At 43.0% G+C, this 16,951-nt stretch overlaps 1 pseudogene; it reads left to right on the top strand.

Annotated features, from left to right (window-relative positions):
• The first annotated feature begins 5 nt into the window (after window positions 1-5).
• Window positions 6-16,613, top strand: LOC122468739 (annotated as a pseudogene).
• The last annotated feature ends 338 nt before the right edge of the window (window positions 16,614-16,951 follow it).

The following is a 16,951-nucleotide window of genomic DNA, read 5'->3' as shown; positions in this document are numbered from 1 at the left end:
GCTTTGTCTCTTAACTGTTTACTTTTTTCCAGATCACAAAAATGAAGCATCTCTACATAGAGAAAAGTCTGGAAAGACATATGCCAAAATGTTAACAGCTGTTATCTTTACATGATGTGAGTTAAGGGGACTTGTTTTCCTTTGTGCCTTCCAAGTTTTTTGCACTGAGCACAAAATGCTTTTGTAATTAGGGGCGCATGGGTGGCTCAGTTGGTTAAATGTCCGACTCTTGGTTTTGATGCAAGTCATGATGTCGGTAGTTTGTGAGTTTGAGCCCCACATTGGGCTCCGTGCTGACAGTGCACAGCCTGCTCGGGATTCTCTCTCCACTCTCTCTTTGCCCCTACCCCACTTGTGCTCTTTCTCTTTCTCTGTCACTCTCCTCTCAAAAATAAACTTTAAAAAAAAGCTTTTGTAATTAGAGAAGAGCCCAAAGAATATTATCACATTAAAGATAATACATAGTTTGCCTAGGTGGCTCAGTTGGTTGAGCGTCCGACTTTAGCATAGGTCATGATCTTGCGGTTTGTGAGTTCAAGCCCCGCGTTGGGCTCTGTGCTGACAGCTTGGAGCCTGCTTCGCATTCTCTGTCTCCCTCTCTCTGTGCCCCTCCCCTGCTCACACCCTCTCTCTCAAGAATAAATAAAGATAATACATAGTCCTTGTAGACAATTAGGAAAATGTAGAAAATCATCCTACCACCTAGAGATAACCACCCTTGATCTTTTAAAATGTAAATTTTATGGAAAGGTTCTTTTTCTTGGAACAAGGACAAAGACTACTTTGGCTGTCTCCTACCCCTCTGTCAGACTTTCCTTCTATCCTTGGGTGTGGAGCCTTTGTTCTCACCTTTACATTGTTGCTGGGAGCCAGGGGAAGCTCAGGGGAAGAAATGGGCTAAGAGAATGGCATGCTTCTTAAGCATTAGAAATAATAGCATAAAGTTTGCTTCCAAGTATTTCCACTGGAAAATTTTAGGTTAGAAGCTTTCAGAGCAAACTCATGAGAATATGTAGCAGGAGGCGTGAGAACTGGGCCCCTCTCTGTGTGGAGGGGTGTGGGAAGACAGGGAGGGACACAGGTATTGCCCTGCTGGCTGAGAGCAGTGGAATGAGGCGGGTGCTTCTGAAAGCAAATATCCTGAAAAACCTGTTGCTGGCATCCCAGATTCTGGTTCCCACGTGGATCATAAGACCTGAATTCACTTCCAGGGAAATGGCTTTCAGAATGTTTCCTGCTGTGATTGGCTTTAACTGCCTGTAATGATTATCTGTGTGGTAATGTTTGAGAATTCTTGATTGAGGAGACCTTTACTCTCAAATCATTATTTACCATTAATGGGCTCCTGTTATGTGCTAGGCACTGTATCTCATTTAATACAGAGAGCATTCCTGTAAGATGGGAATATAATTACCATCCTCCAATAGGACAGAAATGCAGGATAAGTAACTTGTCCAAGGTTATGTAGTTAATGAATGGTCAATCAATTCAGGCTTGAAACGCACTAAATCAGAGAGTCCCCTAAAGACTGCTTTTTCTCTCCCTACCGTTCCAGAGAGCACCTTAAACAGCTCTGTCATAATCATATTATCTTTTGGGTGAATGCAGGTCAGTACTAGGTACCTTTTAAAATGTACAAGAGTTATGATATGAGTATGTGTGTGTGTGACAAAGTGAGAGTCATCTACCAGTAATTAAATCTGTGTAAATAATTTTCTCAGCTCAGTCTCTTTTCCCCAAGTGTCTTGGCCCCCCATGATCAAGGGGTTTGAGGTAGGTGATAATAATGGCATTTTTTTAAATGTTTATTTATTTTGACTGAGGCGGGGTGGGGGGGGAGATGAGGGGTAAAGTGAAAGAGAGAGAGAGAGAGAGAGAGAGAGAGAGAGAGAGAGAGAAAATCCCAGGCAGGCTCCACACTGTCAATGGCTGACATAGGGCTCCTTTTCACAAACCATGAGATCATGACCTGAGCCAAAATCAAGAGCCAGTTGCTTAACCAACAAGGCTTTTTTATTTAAATTTTTTAAAATGTTAATATTTACTTCTGAGAGAAGAGAGAGAATGGGGAGGGGTAGAGAGAGAGGGAGACGCAGAAGATGAAACAAGCTCCAGGCTCTGAGCCGTCAGCACAGAGACCGATTCAGGGCTCGAACCCACGAACCACAAGATCATGACCTGAGCCGAAGTCAGAAGCTTAACCAACTGAGCCATCCAGACACCCCATGATAGTGAAGTTTTTAAAAACCTTTTTTGGGGGGCATGTGGGTAGCTCAGTTGGTTAAGCGTCTGACTCTTGACTTTGGCTCAGATCATGATCTCATTGTCATGGGATCAAGCCCTGTGTTGGGCTCCACAGTGAGTGTGGGCCCTGATTGGGGTTCTCTATCCCTCTCCCACCCCTCCTCCTGCTCTCTTCTTCTCTCTAAATAAATAAATAAACATTGAAAGAATAAATAAAAACCTTTTTTTTTGAAGTATAGGATTCATCCCCCAAAAATAAGCCAATCAGAAGTGCACAGTCCTTAAGAATTTTTCACAAACAGATCCAAATAACCAGCAACCAGATCAAGAGACAACATTACCAGCACTCCAGAAGCAACTTTTTAGGCCCTGCCCCAGCCTCTGCCTCCTCCTCCCTCCCCAAAGGTAACCTCTATCCAGATTTTTAACATCATGGATTAAAGTACTTCTTTTTAAAGTTCATATAGAGTCATACAGGTTGGATTATTTTGTGTGCGCTTTCTTACACTCTGCAGTGTGTTTTCCAGAATCATCTAACCACAGCGATTTTGAGAAGTGGGGGTCAGAAAGAAGAGACAAGAGTAGAACAGTGGTTTTGTTCTGTTTTATATTTTTGTTTTTTATTAATGTACCTAGCTCAGTGCCTCTCATACTTCAAACAAGATCCCCAGACAGATCACCTGGGACTCTTATTAAAATGTAGACTCTGATTCAGTAGGTCTGGGGTGGGGCCTGAGATTCTGCATTTCTAACTAGCTCTTAGGTGGTGCTGATGCTTCTGGTCCACACTTTGACGTGCAAGCACTATTCTCCATCAATAATTTGAAAGGGTGCAGCAAGTATTTGCAAACTCATTCAGTGACTGCAATATAGAATCATTCTAACAGAATAACACTAATGGAAAAGATTGGAGCATAATTTAATTTCTACATCTTATAAAATTTAATTACTTTTTATGTGTTTCTGATTGATTTCTACTTTAAAATATTATTTTTTCAAATAGATGTCAAATACCCATGGTAAACAATTTTTTTTTTTCAACGTTTATTTATTTTTGGGACAGAGAGAGACAGAGCATGAACGGGGGAGGGGCAGAGAGAGAGGGAGACACAGAATCGGAAACAGGCTCCAGGCTCCGAGCCATCAGCCCAGAGCCCGACGCGGGGCTCGAACTCACGGACCACGAGATCGTGACCTGGCTGAAGTCGGACGCTTAACCGACTGCGCCACCCAGGCACCCCAACAATTTTTAAAGTATAGAAAGGTAGGGGCAGCTGGGTGGCTCAGTTGGTTAAGTGTCTGACTGACTCCGGCTCAGGTCATAATCTCACAGTTTGTGAGTTCCAGCCTTGCATCAGGCTCTGCTGTCAGCGTGGAACCCACTTCAATAACTTTTTTTTTGTAATGTTTATTTATTTTTGAGAGAGAGAGAGAGACAGAGTGTGAACAGGGGAGGGGCAAAGAGAGAGAGGCAGACAGAGAATCTGACACAGGCTCCAGGCTCTGAACTGTCAGCACAGAGCCCAATACTGGGCTCAAACCCACGAACCGCGAGATCATGACCTGAGCCGAAGCGGGATGCCCAACAGAACCACCCAGGTGCCCGAACAATGGAGCCCACTTCAGGTCCTCTGTCCCCCTCTCTCTCTGCCGCTCTCCTGCTCACTCGCTCTTTCAAAAATAAATAAATACTAAAAAAATACATGTAGAAAGGCAGACAATGAAAATAAGTTGCCTTGTGCTTAGCTCTTAAGTTTCTATTCTCAGAGGCAACCACTGTTACTGATTTTTTGTGAAATTTTCAATAACCTATACACTTGTATTTTTGTTTTGCACAAGTGGTAGGTTATTATACATGTTGTTTTGCCCCTTTGCTCTTTTTATTAACAATATGTGTAAGTAAATAGCTAATGATATATACTCTGGATATTGTTCTAAGTGCTTTCGGTATTTTAACTGTAATCTTCACAACAACCTTGTGCAGTAGATACAATTACTGTTTCCATTTTATGGATGTAATTCAAATCTAGTATACCCTCCAGAGCCTCTATTATGAAACTTTTCCCTAGCTGTACGTATGCATCTCTGCTCCTTAACATTGACATTTAGGTTGTTTCCAATATCTTGCTATTATAAATAGTGCTGCAATGAACTTTTTAGGCATATCATTGCATACTTGTAGGGATGTATCTATAGAAGAATTCCTAAAAGAAAAATTGCTGAAGGAATTTGCATTTTAAATTGTGGTTGATACTGCCAAGAACCCAAGAATCCAAGGTGAGTTCTGTCCATCTGGTAAGTGAGAGCAGTATTTCATTGTAATTTCAGTTTGCACTTCTCTTATTATAAGTGATGCACCTTTTCGTATGCTCTTAGCCATTTTGATCTTTACTGTGAACCGTTTGTCATAGACTTTTTTACTAAGTTGTTGGTCCCTTGTTACTAATTTGTAAGTGTTCATTTTATATAAAGGAAATTATTCTTTTGTGGTACATGGTGTAGATGATGTTTTTGCTGTGGTTATTTGAGTGTGTATGTGTATAGGTTCTGGGTTTTGTGTCATACTTAGAAAGGACTTCCCACTGCAAGATTATTATTATTATTTTTTTCAAGTAGGCTTCACGCCCAGCATGGGGCTTGAACTCACAACCCTGATATCAATAGTCGGATGCTTTACCAACTAAGTCAGCCAGGTGCCCCATGCAAGAAGATTATTTTTAAAAACCTGCATTTTCTTCTAGTGCTTCTAAAGTTTATTTTTCACTGTTTCATTTTGAGTCATCTAAAATGTATTTTGGAATAAGAAGTGAGATATGGATCCAAATTTATTTTTTTCCAGATGGCTATCCATTGTCCCAACACTGTATACTGAATGATCTATATTTTCTGCACACTTCTTTAATAATCCATCTCTATGTATTTATATACTTCTTTTGTTATATACTATGTTCACATATGTATTTGGGTTAATTTCTAGACTCTATATTCTATTTCCATGTGCCAGCACGACTACTGTAGATGTATTGTGTAGTTTTCCTACGTGCTCCTCTTATATTTTTTTGCAATGTTCCTCAAGGTTTAAGGAACAGCATCATAGGTGTTAGCATATGGGGATAGCTCATAGGGGATAGCATGCCTGCAGTCTACTGAAGGACTGCAGGTCTCCCAAGGCTTTACAGAGTGATTTGTCTATGATGTCATCCAGCAAGAAGGGACAGTCAGGATAAGAACCCAGGGATTTACCTAGTTCCTCTTTCCAATGCCCCAGACTTAGAGGGTAGAGGTGGTAGAAAGACTGGATTGACTTTTTAGTCACCCTCCACAACTAACAGTTTTCTAAGTCCTATTGAGTCCATTCTCCCAATTTCTTTTGAATGGGTTCTTCCTGCCATCAGCATCCTCAGATCTCTCTCCCCTGTTCCCCAGACTGCTGCAACAGTTCTGGAAGCTTCCTGACCTCTCTCAACCCAGACCAGTGACTCTGCCTGTTATAAAGTCCCATCCCTCAGCACCTGGGGAATTTGTCTTCGGGGCTCTCATTCCCCTTTTGTAATTAATTATTTGTGATTATCCACCCTCTCCCCATGTAAGTTGAGTGAGCACAGCATCTTGTTTTATTCATTGCAGTATCCCCAGCATCTTAGCCCCAAATCCTAACCTCAGTTTTCTAAAAATGGAAAGGTAGAATGGGAAAATAATATTTATTTCACAAATCCTTTTGATGATTAAGACAAAGGATCTGTGCCTAGAGGAGGGCCTGGCACGTACCCGTGGTTCAGTAAATAGGCACAATTTCTCACCTTTCCCTCAAATTACTGTTTTTCCCTGGGGTAAAGCATAAAGGAGAAGCTATCCCTTCCCCCACCACCCCCTCCCGAAGACACAGACAAGTGGAGAAAGACCCTGAATCATTAAAAGGGAGAAAGGAATTTTACATCTTGACCCTTGAGAACCCAAAAGGCCCAAGTCAGATGGCGTTGCCTGAACTTTGCTCAAGGGCTCCAGATATGTCGGGTGGGGGCTCTTCTACCCGAGTTTCTGACAAGGAAAGCCTGGGGCGGAGACTGGGGCCGGGGCCTAGCGCGGCCTACCCAACGGCTTGGCGGGCCTACTGGGGACCGGACCACCCCCGGGGCCACGCGAAGGATCACGCGCGGGCTCGCTCTGCTCCGGCCTTTGCGGAGGCCTCCCGGCGGCCGGCTGGGAAAGGCTCGGCCGGGGGGGCGGAGGGGGGGGGGTGCGGCGGGACACAGTCCCTTTTGTTCGTGGCGTGGAGGGGACCCAGCTGCAAGCCCGCGGCGGAGCGCGGTTGGCCGGCGGGCACCGGGCTGCGGCGGCCTAGGGAGCGCTTCCCCAGAGGGGGCGCCCAGAGACTCAGAGCGGGGGAGCCAGGCAGTTCCAGGTCAGCTGGGTGGGGCCTCCCGCCACTCGGAACAGGGCACCAGCCCCGATGCCGGTGCCGGCGCTTCTTTGTTAAAAGCAGTCCAAGGTTTTTCTCTTCTGGGAGTAAAATTTCATTGAAGGATTGACTTGGCCGCGAGGAATATAAAAGAACTGTGAGCTCCAGTTTTTCCGCTTAGGTTTTGGGAAACGAGGAAAGCGTCCCTGAGTTTATCCTGAAAGAGCTAAGGAGCATGTGGACAGTAGGCGCCCTGGGAGGGAAGAGGAGGAGAGAGCTGGCGGGGGTGGCTGGAGCCATCTGGGCAGAGCGGAGGCCGGAAAACCTAGCCCGGTGGCTGGAGCCGTGGGGATGCCACACGGAAACAGGGTCTGCAGATGCTTACTGACCAAACTGTAGGTGAAGAGTCCGAGGAAATTGCTGAAGCAAGCAAGCAAACAAACCCATAATCCACTTCAACGAACAATTCTTCATATTTTTTAAGTTTGGTAGCAGAAATCTTTTATTAAAATGAAATATGTATAACATCAATATATAAAATGGTTGAAAATATATTGGTCCTCAAAACATTTTAATTCTTCATTGTTTGTTAGGAAATGCTTTCTTTTTTGTGACCTTGAGGGACCTTCGTCGGGCTACCGAGAAAAAAACAAATGGAAAAAAAAAAAAAAAAAGGATAGCCAGAATCATTTCTTAGTTGCTGAAACTTCCATCCTAACATGGAGCATGTATTTCTACCAGCACTATCTCACATTACCCTGAGTTGCGAACTTGGGATGAGAAAAGTGTCAAACCTCGTGGAAATAGACTTTCACAGTGCACCAGTAGCGGTCTTCTAGAAATACAGTGAATATTGTTGGAACTGGGCAGCTTTCTTCCAAACCTACTATTATTTCTTTTAATCAGGTCATGCCCCTTTTTTGCTACCTAGAAACTATTTGACACTATAATCATTGTTCCTAACAGTCTCTGTTCAAGCACATACTGCATACCAGCTACTCTTCCTGTACCTTTGTAAACTTCATTATTTTTAATTCTCAACCATAGTATGTTTTAGCTTAGGTAGTGAACATAACTGTTTACTTTGTGGGTTTTTTTTTTTTTTTTAATTTTGTTTATTTATTTTGAGAGAGAGCACAAGTTGGGGAGGGGCAGAGAGAGGGAGAGACAGAATCCCAAGCAGGCTTCGGGCTATCAGCGCAGATTCTGATATGGGACTCCAACTCACAAACTGTGAGATCATGACCTGAGCTGAGCTCAAGAGTCACTTAACCGACTGCACCACTCAGGTGCCCCCATTTTGTGGGGTTTTTCAAAATAACCTTATAATATTAACATATTTAATCTTAACAATTATATAGGGTGGACACTAATCCTTACTTTTTTTAAAGATTTTTTTTTTTAAGTTTATCCATTTATTTTGAGAGAGAGCGAACTTGAGTGAGGGAGGGGCAGAGAGAATCCCAAGCAGGCTCTACACTGTGGGTGTAGAGCCTGATGCAGTGCTTGTACCCACAAACCATGAGATCATGACCTGAGCCAAAGTCAGATGCTTAACTGGCTGAGCCACCCAGATGCCCCAAGATTTTTTTTTTTTTAAGTAATCTCTACACCCACTGTGGGGCTCAGATTTACAACCCAGAGATCAAGAGGCACATCCTCTACCAACTGAGCCAGCCAGGAGCTCCCAAACCCTCAATAGTTTTTCAATTAGAAAATATTTTGGGGCCGCCTGTGTGGCTTAGTTGGTTAAGTGACTGACTTCAGCTCAGGTCATGATCTTGCGGTTCGTGGGTTCGAGCCCCGCCATGGGATCTGTGCTGACAGCTCGGAGCCTGGCGCCTGCTTCAGATTCTGTGTGTCTGTGTCTCTCTGCCCCTCCCCCACTTGCACTCTGTCTCTCAAAAAATGAATAAACATTAAATAAAATATTTTGAATGCTCGGAAAAGTTTTGAGACAAATACAAATCTCAGTCTTTTTCCATATTTGATTTTGATATTTTGGAAAGAAATAAAACACTGTAGATACGGTGGAAGCCTCCCAGGAACTACTCCCTGATTTCATTCCCATTTCTCCTTTCTCTCCCCAGACATGCATTATTTGAAATTGGTATCTATCTTCCCCTGCATGTTTTATTCTTTTCACTAATTCTTTTCACTACATTCGTATACCCATATATGAAATAAAAACACATCAATTTATTTTTAAGACTTACCCACTTTGATATGTAGGTCTAGTTCATTCATTTAAACTGTTACTTCTCCATTGTGTGATCACAACACAATCATTTCATTCTCCTATTGATGGACATTTGGTTTCTACTTTTTGTAATTTGAACAATGCTGCAATGCATATTTTTGCTTAGGTCTTTATTACACAAGAGAGTTTCAGGCTGGTTTTTAGGAATGCACATCTCCAACTCTGGTAGATATTGCCAGGCTCTCACAGTGGCTATAAAAGTAACATTTTCACCAGCAGTAACTGAGAGTTCCTTTTGGTCCACAATCTCAATAGTACTTAGTATTGTCAGATGTTTTAATTTTTAACAACCTAATGGATGTGAAATGATAATCCATTTCTGTCTTAATTTCTGTTTCCTGAATTACTAGCGAGTCTGAGCATCTTTTTGAATGTTTATGGGACACTGGATTTTTCTTTCTTTGATTTGTCTTTGCTCATTTTTATTTACTTACTAATTATAGAAATCCTTTATGTATTCTGGACCAATCGCATATCAGCTATATATGAGGCAAAAACCTTCTCTTGGTTGCAACTTTTCACTTTTTTTTTCTTTTTGTACAGAAGTGTAAACGTTAATGTAGTCAAATATATTGCATATTTTACTTAATAGCTTTTTGTGACTTAAGAAATTATTTCCAGGGCACCTGGCTGGCTCAATCAGTGGAGCATGCAACTCTTTTTTTTTTATGTTTATTTTTATTTTTAAGAGAGACAAAAACAGAGTACAAGCTGAAGAGGGCAGAAAGTAAGAGAGACAGAGCAGGCTCCAGGCTCTGAGCTGTCAGCACAGAGCCCAGCTCGGGGCTCATACTCATGAACCATGAGATTGTGACCTGAGCCGAAGTTGGTCAGCTTAACCAGCTGAGCCACCCAGGAGCCCCTGGAGCATGCAACTCTTGATCTCATGGTTGTGAGTTCAAGCTCCACATTGGGTGTAGAAATTACTAAAAAATCAAATATTTAAAAAGCAGGGGCGCCTGGGTGGCTCAGTCGGTTGAGCGTTCAACTTTGGCTCAGGTCATGATCTCGCAGTTTGTGAGTTCAAGCCCCACATCGGGCTCTGTGGTGACAGCTCGGAGCCTGGCGCCTGCTTCAGATTCTGTGTCTCTGTCTCTCTCTGCCCCTCCCCCACTTGGGCTCTGTTTCTCTCTATCAAAAATAAATGCAAAAAAAAAAAATTAAAATAAATAAATAAATACATAATAAAAAGTGAAAAATAGGAGGGGTGCCTGAGTGACTCAGTCGGTTAAACGTCTGACTTTGGCTCAGGTCATGAATTCGAGCCCCGGATCACACTGTGTGCTGACAGCTCAGAGCCTGGTGCCTATTTCAGACTGTGTGTCTCCCTCTTTCTCCCTGCCCCTCCTCCACTTGTGCTCTGTGTCTCTCTCACAAAAATAAACATTAATATTTTTAAAAAATAAATTAAAAAATAAAAAAATATGGGCATCTGGGTGGTTCAGTTGGTTAAGCATCTGACTTTGGCTGAGGTCATGATCTCATGGTTTGTGAGTTCGAGCCCTGCATTCGGCTCTGCACTGTCAGAAGCTTGGGATTCTCTCTCTCCCCCTCTCCCTATTTATTAAATAAGTAAAATTTTTATTTATAAAGCAATAAATAATAAAATAAATTATTTCCTACCCCCAAGGTCATATAGTTTGTCTCCTATATATTGTTTTAAAAGTTTTAAAGATTTTCTTTTCAAATCAAAGTCTTTATATTTGTGTATGGTATAAGGTAATTTAATTGTTTTTCTTATGCATGTTTAATCCCAGCACCATGTACTGACTAGACAAGAACAATTCAGTTCAAAAAAAAAGACAAACAACTATAGCCTGGGTACGGATGGGTGGGTGTAGAGATTTGGAGAGAGCTCTGAAGGGAAGAAATGGTTCTTAGGGCCCACCCAGGTCCAGTCTGGGCTCAGGGTCTCTACCTAGGTGATGTTGTGTCCTGGCATCAGAGATGGGTTTAGAAAATTCTGAGGAAGGCATTTCTGATCACCTAGACTGCTGTGGGACCTGGTTCCAAATTGGGATTTCCCACCCAGTTGGCATTTCTGGCTCCAGCCATTCCCAACTACCCAAGGGAAGGCACATCAAAGCGTGGACTCTCTGAGGCAGGCTAATGTCTGTGGCAGGGAGCCTGCTTGGCAGGTCTAAGGGCAGTATTGACTAACATGGCTTTTTCCACCCATTTTCCCTAGAGCTAAAAGCTCCATAGGTCTCTGTCTTCCACATTTTTACAGGGAAGATTTTTTCCAAAATCTGATATGTCACCAAATATCCAGCTTTCAAAATCTGGTTCTTTGTCACAAGCTACCTTTCCAATAAGTCAAAACCCTACGTTTTAGATTATTGTTATGGCAGCAACCTCATTTCCATGTACCAGTTTCTACATTATTAAATTATATGGTACATTGATATAACAAAGAGACTACAGAATACAATGGCTCAAACAAAATAGGAATTTCTTTTTTTTTTTTTAATTTTTTTTTTAACGTTTATTTATTTTTGAGACAGAGAGAGACAGAGCATGAACGGGGGAGGGTCAGAGAGAGGGAGACACAGAATCTGAAACAGACCAGGCTCTGAGCTGTCAGCCCAGAGCCCGATGCGGGGCTCGAACCCACGGACCGCGAGATCATGACCTGAGCCGAAGTTGGCCGCCCAACCGACCGAGCCACCCAGGCGCCCCAACAAAATAGGAATTTCTTTCACTCTCACCCAGCCATCTGGAGGTGAATAGTAGTCTAAGGCTTATAGGCAGCTTTGTTCCAGATGCTTATTCAGGGACCCAGGTCCCTTCCATCTTGTTCCCCCACATATTCCTAAGGTGTGAGGTGTTGACCTCTTATGTGTGGTCAGAGCTGGGTTACTCCTGGAACTGCAATCTAGCTGCCAGTCTTTATGTCGCTCTGGTCTTCCTTTGGTTGATTTCTCAGAAAGAACTCATGAGAACAGCAGTCTCTGAGTTTTGGCAGTACTCTCAACAGTTTCTCTCTAGCCTTGATACTTGAAGATCAGTTTGGCTGGCTACTGAATCTGTGGTTCACATTTTCTGTCATTGTCTTAAACATGTATTACTTTCCGGATAAAGTGTTAACTAGCAAAAAAGTATAATGTAATTTTTTCCTCTTGGCCTTTTTTTGCCTGGATGCCAATAACCATTTATTTTCCTTTCAAGTACAATAGTTTCAATAGACCATGTCTTTTTATTGGTCATTCTGGATCCATTTACCCAGATACATGGCATGTTCTTTCAATATAGAGTTCCAAGTTCTAGAATAGAGCTCCTTTTCTGGTTGTATTCATAGAGTGGCTTTAAAATAAATCAAATCAGTAAATAAATAACCTTATATTTTATGAGATTTGCCTCTCTTGCTTCCCTCCCTTACTTTTATTTGGACCCACTTCCTATTTGTCCCTGTCCCTGGGATTTCATTCCCAGCAGCTTCTCCTTATTGAGGACCTAAAGAGCTTTGCCTTGGAAGCTTTGTTTGTAATTCTGAGAGCTTGTAGGACCCAGTCTGCCCCGTCACTGTGAGACTTTTATTGCATCTTCACGGTCCTCATCAGCGAGCTGGACTCTGCAGGATCCTCTCCCTGCTTCCACTGAGAGTTGTCGATTGGGGGTTTGCCTGCTTTCAGGGTTGCCGAAAGCCGAATTCCTTCCCTTTGCCTCCCTCTGCACGGATTCTGATCCCACACAAGTCTTGTAGCTAACAGGGTTTATTCTTGCCAGCTTGAATTGTGGATTCAGAAGAATGCCTTGTTTATGGAGATGTTATCCGTGGATTTTTGGTTGGCTCTCCCAGTTGCATTTTGCTGCCATGGTCGTCTTCCCTCACTCTACTAATTTTGCTATATATTACATTTATTGTCATCCAACCCTAAATCTTTTATTATTTACCCAAATTTTCTTTATAACCCAAATAAACTACACCTCTGAACTCTTTTTTTTTAAGTTTATTAATTTTTTATTTTTTGTGAGAGACAGAGAGCAAGTGGGGGGGGGGGGGGACAGAATTCTAAGCAGGTCCCATGCTGTCAGCTCAGAGCCTGAAGCGAGGCTCGAACTCATGAACCTCGAGATCATGACCTGAGCTGAAACCAAGAATCTGAAGCTTAACTGAGTCACCCAGGCGTCCCTACATCTCTGAACTCTTAGCAGCTATGTCTGTCAGTCTTTTCCCTTGGGTGGAGAAACTGCCCCAACCCCTGCTATAAGCACTGAGCCTGACTCTAGTTCCTGACCTAGGCTGACGTACTTTTTGTCTCCTAAGTGCCTGGCTGCCTCCCCTGCATCTCTACTAGAATCCTCATAGCCCTGAGGCTTCAGTCCTACTCATGACTTTAGGTTTCTATTTAGTTCAGGGCCACAGAGATTACAATCTTGTTTTTGACCTCAGCACTATCATTTTTTTGTTTTCTTCTTTGTGTTTTATCTATCCCTGCTATGTGTTTACAGCAGAGGGAGTGCCAAGAGAGCAAACTCACAGAGCCATCTTGACTCAAAGTATCTCAAAAAACATTTGAATGCACAGTGCACGGTGAACTGATGAGCCACTATGGGGATACAAAAATGAGTAAGAAAGGCTCTCAGTCTCAGAGAGATGAAGAATCTAGTGAAAGAAGGTGACCCGTAACATGCCACCATGAAACAGACTGAAAACTTCTCTATGAGAACTGGTTAGTAGAGCTGGCACATCCCAGGAAGACTTGTGAGGGGGCCGAGGAGGGCTCCTCAGAGGTAGTAGCTTTAGAACAGCTCATTTAGAGATATGGTTGTGGGAGTGGATGTGGCAGTTTGGGGACACCATCTGTGAAACTGGAGCACAGGCTGCCTTGGTGGAGTGTGGAGGATGTATTGAAGGAAGAGGCTGGAGGTTTGAGCACAGACTGTGGAGTTCACACAGACTAAGTTCCAGTCCCGCCTCCGCCACTAACTAGAGGTATGAGCCTGGACAGTGCACTTCATCTTTCTGAACCTTAGTTTCATCTATAGAAAGGGAATAGAATATCCCCTGCCTCAAAGGGTTATAAGGAGTGTAACTGTTGGTGATGTATATAAAGACATAGTAAACTCTTTTTTTAAAAAGCTTATTTATTTTGAGAGAGAGAGAGGGAGGGAGGGAGAGAGAATCCCAAGCAGGGCCTGAACTCATGAATTGTGAGACCGTGACCTGAGCAGAAATCAAGAGTTGGACACTCAACTGATTGAGCCACCCAGGTGCCCCAAGACATAGTAAACTCTTAGTAAGTAGTACTCATAACTATTATAAGCATTATGAAGGGTCTTGAATATTATGCTATTAACTTTTTTAAAGCTTTGTCAAGGTATAATTTACATACAATAACAAACTGAGCACTTTGCCATTTACTAGTCCTCCTTCTGTTCTCTGGAACAGTCCCTGGAATATTACCCAGACTGTAACGTCTCCAAAAATGTCTACTTGTTAATCTCGGGAACCTGTGACTATGTTAGGTGGCATGACAAAGGGGAATTAAGGTTGAAGATGGAATTGAGTTTGCTAATCAACTACCCTGGAGATGAGCATATTATTCTGGATCGTCTAGTGGGCCCAATGTAATCAAGAGAGTCTATGTGCATAGAAAAGGGAGGCAGAAGAGGGAAAAATCAGACTGTGTGAGATGACTTTGCTGGACATGCCTTTGAAGATGGAAGGGGCCATGAGCAAAGGAGTGTGGGCAGTATCCAGAAACTGGAAAAAACCAGGAATCAGATTCGCCCCTGGAGCCTCTAGGAAAGCAGCCCTGCCAACACCTTGACTTTGACCCAGTGAGACCCACTCTGATCCTCTTTCCTCCCAAACTGTAGATAATAAGTGTTGTTTTATTTTATTTTATAACAAATTAAAAAAAATTTTTTTTAACATTTATTCATTTTTGAGAGACAGAGCAGAAGCAGGGGAGGGGCACAGAGAGAGGAAGACACAGAATCCGGAGCAGGCTCCAGCTCTGAGCTGTCAACACAGAGCCTGATACGGGGCTCGAACTCACAAACAGGGAGATCATGGCCTGAGCTGAAGTCAGAGGCTTAACCGACTGAGCCACCCAGGTGCCCCTATTTTGTTTTATTTTAAAGATTTATTGGGGTGCCTAGGTGACTCAGTCGGTTAAGCCTCCGACTTCAGCTCAGGTCATAATCTCGCAGTTCGTGAATTTGAGCCCTGCATCTGTGCTGACAGTGCAGAGCCTGGAGCCTGTTTTGGATTCTGTGTCTCCCTCTCTTTCTCTGCTTTCCCTCCCTTGCTCACGTTCTGTCTCTCTCTCTTGAAAATAAACATTAATTTTTTTTTTTAAGATTGATTGATTGATTTTGAAGTAATCTCTACACCCAACATGGGGCTCAAACTCACAACCCCAAGATCAAGAGTTGTGCACTCCACCCACTCAGCCAGCCAGGTGCCCCAGAAGTGTGTTATTTTAAAACACTGTATATTCCTAGTAATTTGTTGTAGCAGAAATAGAAAACAAGTAGAGTCTTGAATAACTGCTTGTTGACTACCTGAATTAATGAATCAAGGACAACTCTACTACCTTTTTCTTATAATAATCCTAATTTTAGAAGAGAGAAAATTTAGTTTGGATCATGCCCTCTCCCTGTAAACTACCCATATCTTAAAAAACATGGACTTCTTGGGGTGGTGCTAAAGTGATTTTGAGGTTGATTGAAGAGTAAGTGTTCGTATTCCCCCAAAATTCCTATGTTGAAGCCTCATTCTCAATGTCAGAGTATTTGGAGGTGAGGCCTTTAGGAAGTGATTTGGTCATGAGGGTGGAACCCTCATGAATGGAATTCGTGCACTTATAAAAGGGACTCCAGAGAGCAACCTTGATCCTTCCAGCATATAAGGACACAGCAAGGAGATGGCTGTCTCTGAACCAGGAAGTGAGCCCTCACCAGACACTAAGTCTGCTGGTGCCTTAACCTTGGACCCCCAGCCTCCAGAACTGTGAGAGATAAATTTCTCTTTTGGCTTTTGGCTTGGAGGAGGCAAAGGTAAAACTGTCTTTGGTTGTCCCGAATCCAGGTGCATCTGACACCAGCCGCCTCCACCATGCTGCCTAAGTTCGACCCCAATGAAATCAAAGTCGTATACCTGAGGCACACAAGTGGCGAAGTCCGTGCCATGTCTTCCCTGGCCCTGAAGATCAGCCCTCTGGGACTGTCTTCAGAAAGCGTTGGTAATGACATTGCCAAGGCAGCCGGTGATTAGAAGGGTCTAAGGATTATAGTGGAACTGACCATGTAGCACAGACAGGCCCAGACTGAAATGGTACTTTCTGCCTCCGGCCTGATTGTCAAAGCCCTCAAGGAACCGCCAAGAGACAGAAAGAGGCAGAAAAACAAGCACAGTGGAAATATCACTTTTGATGAGATTGTCAACATTGCCCGAAAGATATGGCACTGACCTTTAGCTGGAGAACTCTCTGGAACCATCAAAGAGATCCTAGGAACTGCCCAGTCTGTGGGCTGCAGTGTTGATGGCCACCACCCTCATGAAATCATAGATAACAGCAATAGCAGTGCAGTGGAATGCCCAGCTAGTTAAGGGCTACAAAAGAAAATATTTCAACAAAAGATCACTTGATAACCAATGGAAAAACAAACAAACAAACAAATTTCTGTATCTTATGATGGACCCAGTCTATGATACTCTGTTATAGCAGCACGAATGGATTAAAAAGGCGTTTGGGGTAATTCCCGATTGGATGCACCATTAATATAGTAATGATTTGTTTTATTTTTTTTTAAGTTTATTTATTTTGAGAAAGAGTGTGAATGAGGGAGAGGCAGAGAGAGAGGGAGAAAGAAAATCTTAAGCAGGCTCCTGGCTGCCAGCACAGAGCTTCACACTGGGCTTAAACTCACAAAACTGCGAGATCATGACTTGAGCCAAAACCGAGTCAGACACTTAACTGACTGAGCCACCCAGGTGCCCCAACATGGTAATAATTTAAACCATATTCCCTTTGCTACACCTCTTGGTGGGCCAACAGAAGGCATGCTGACCCCCACAAAGCAGCTTGCTTTCTTCT

The sequence above is a fragment of the Prionailurus bengalensis genome, chromosome B3, assembly GCF_016509475.1.
Source record: "Prionailurus bengalensis isolate Pbe53 chromosome B3, Fcat_Pben_1.1_paternal_pri, whole genome shotgun sequence".
In the NCBI taxonomy this organism is placed as follows: domain Eukaryota; kingdom Metazoa; phylum Chordata; class Mammalia; order Carnivora; family Felidae; genus Prionailurus; species Prionailurus bengalensis.
This window is presented reverse-complemented; position numbering and strand designations above follow the sequence as displayed.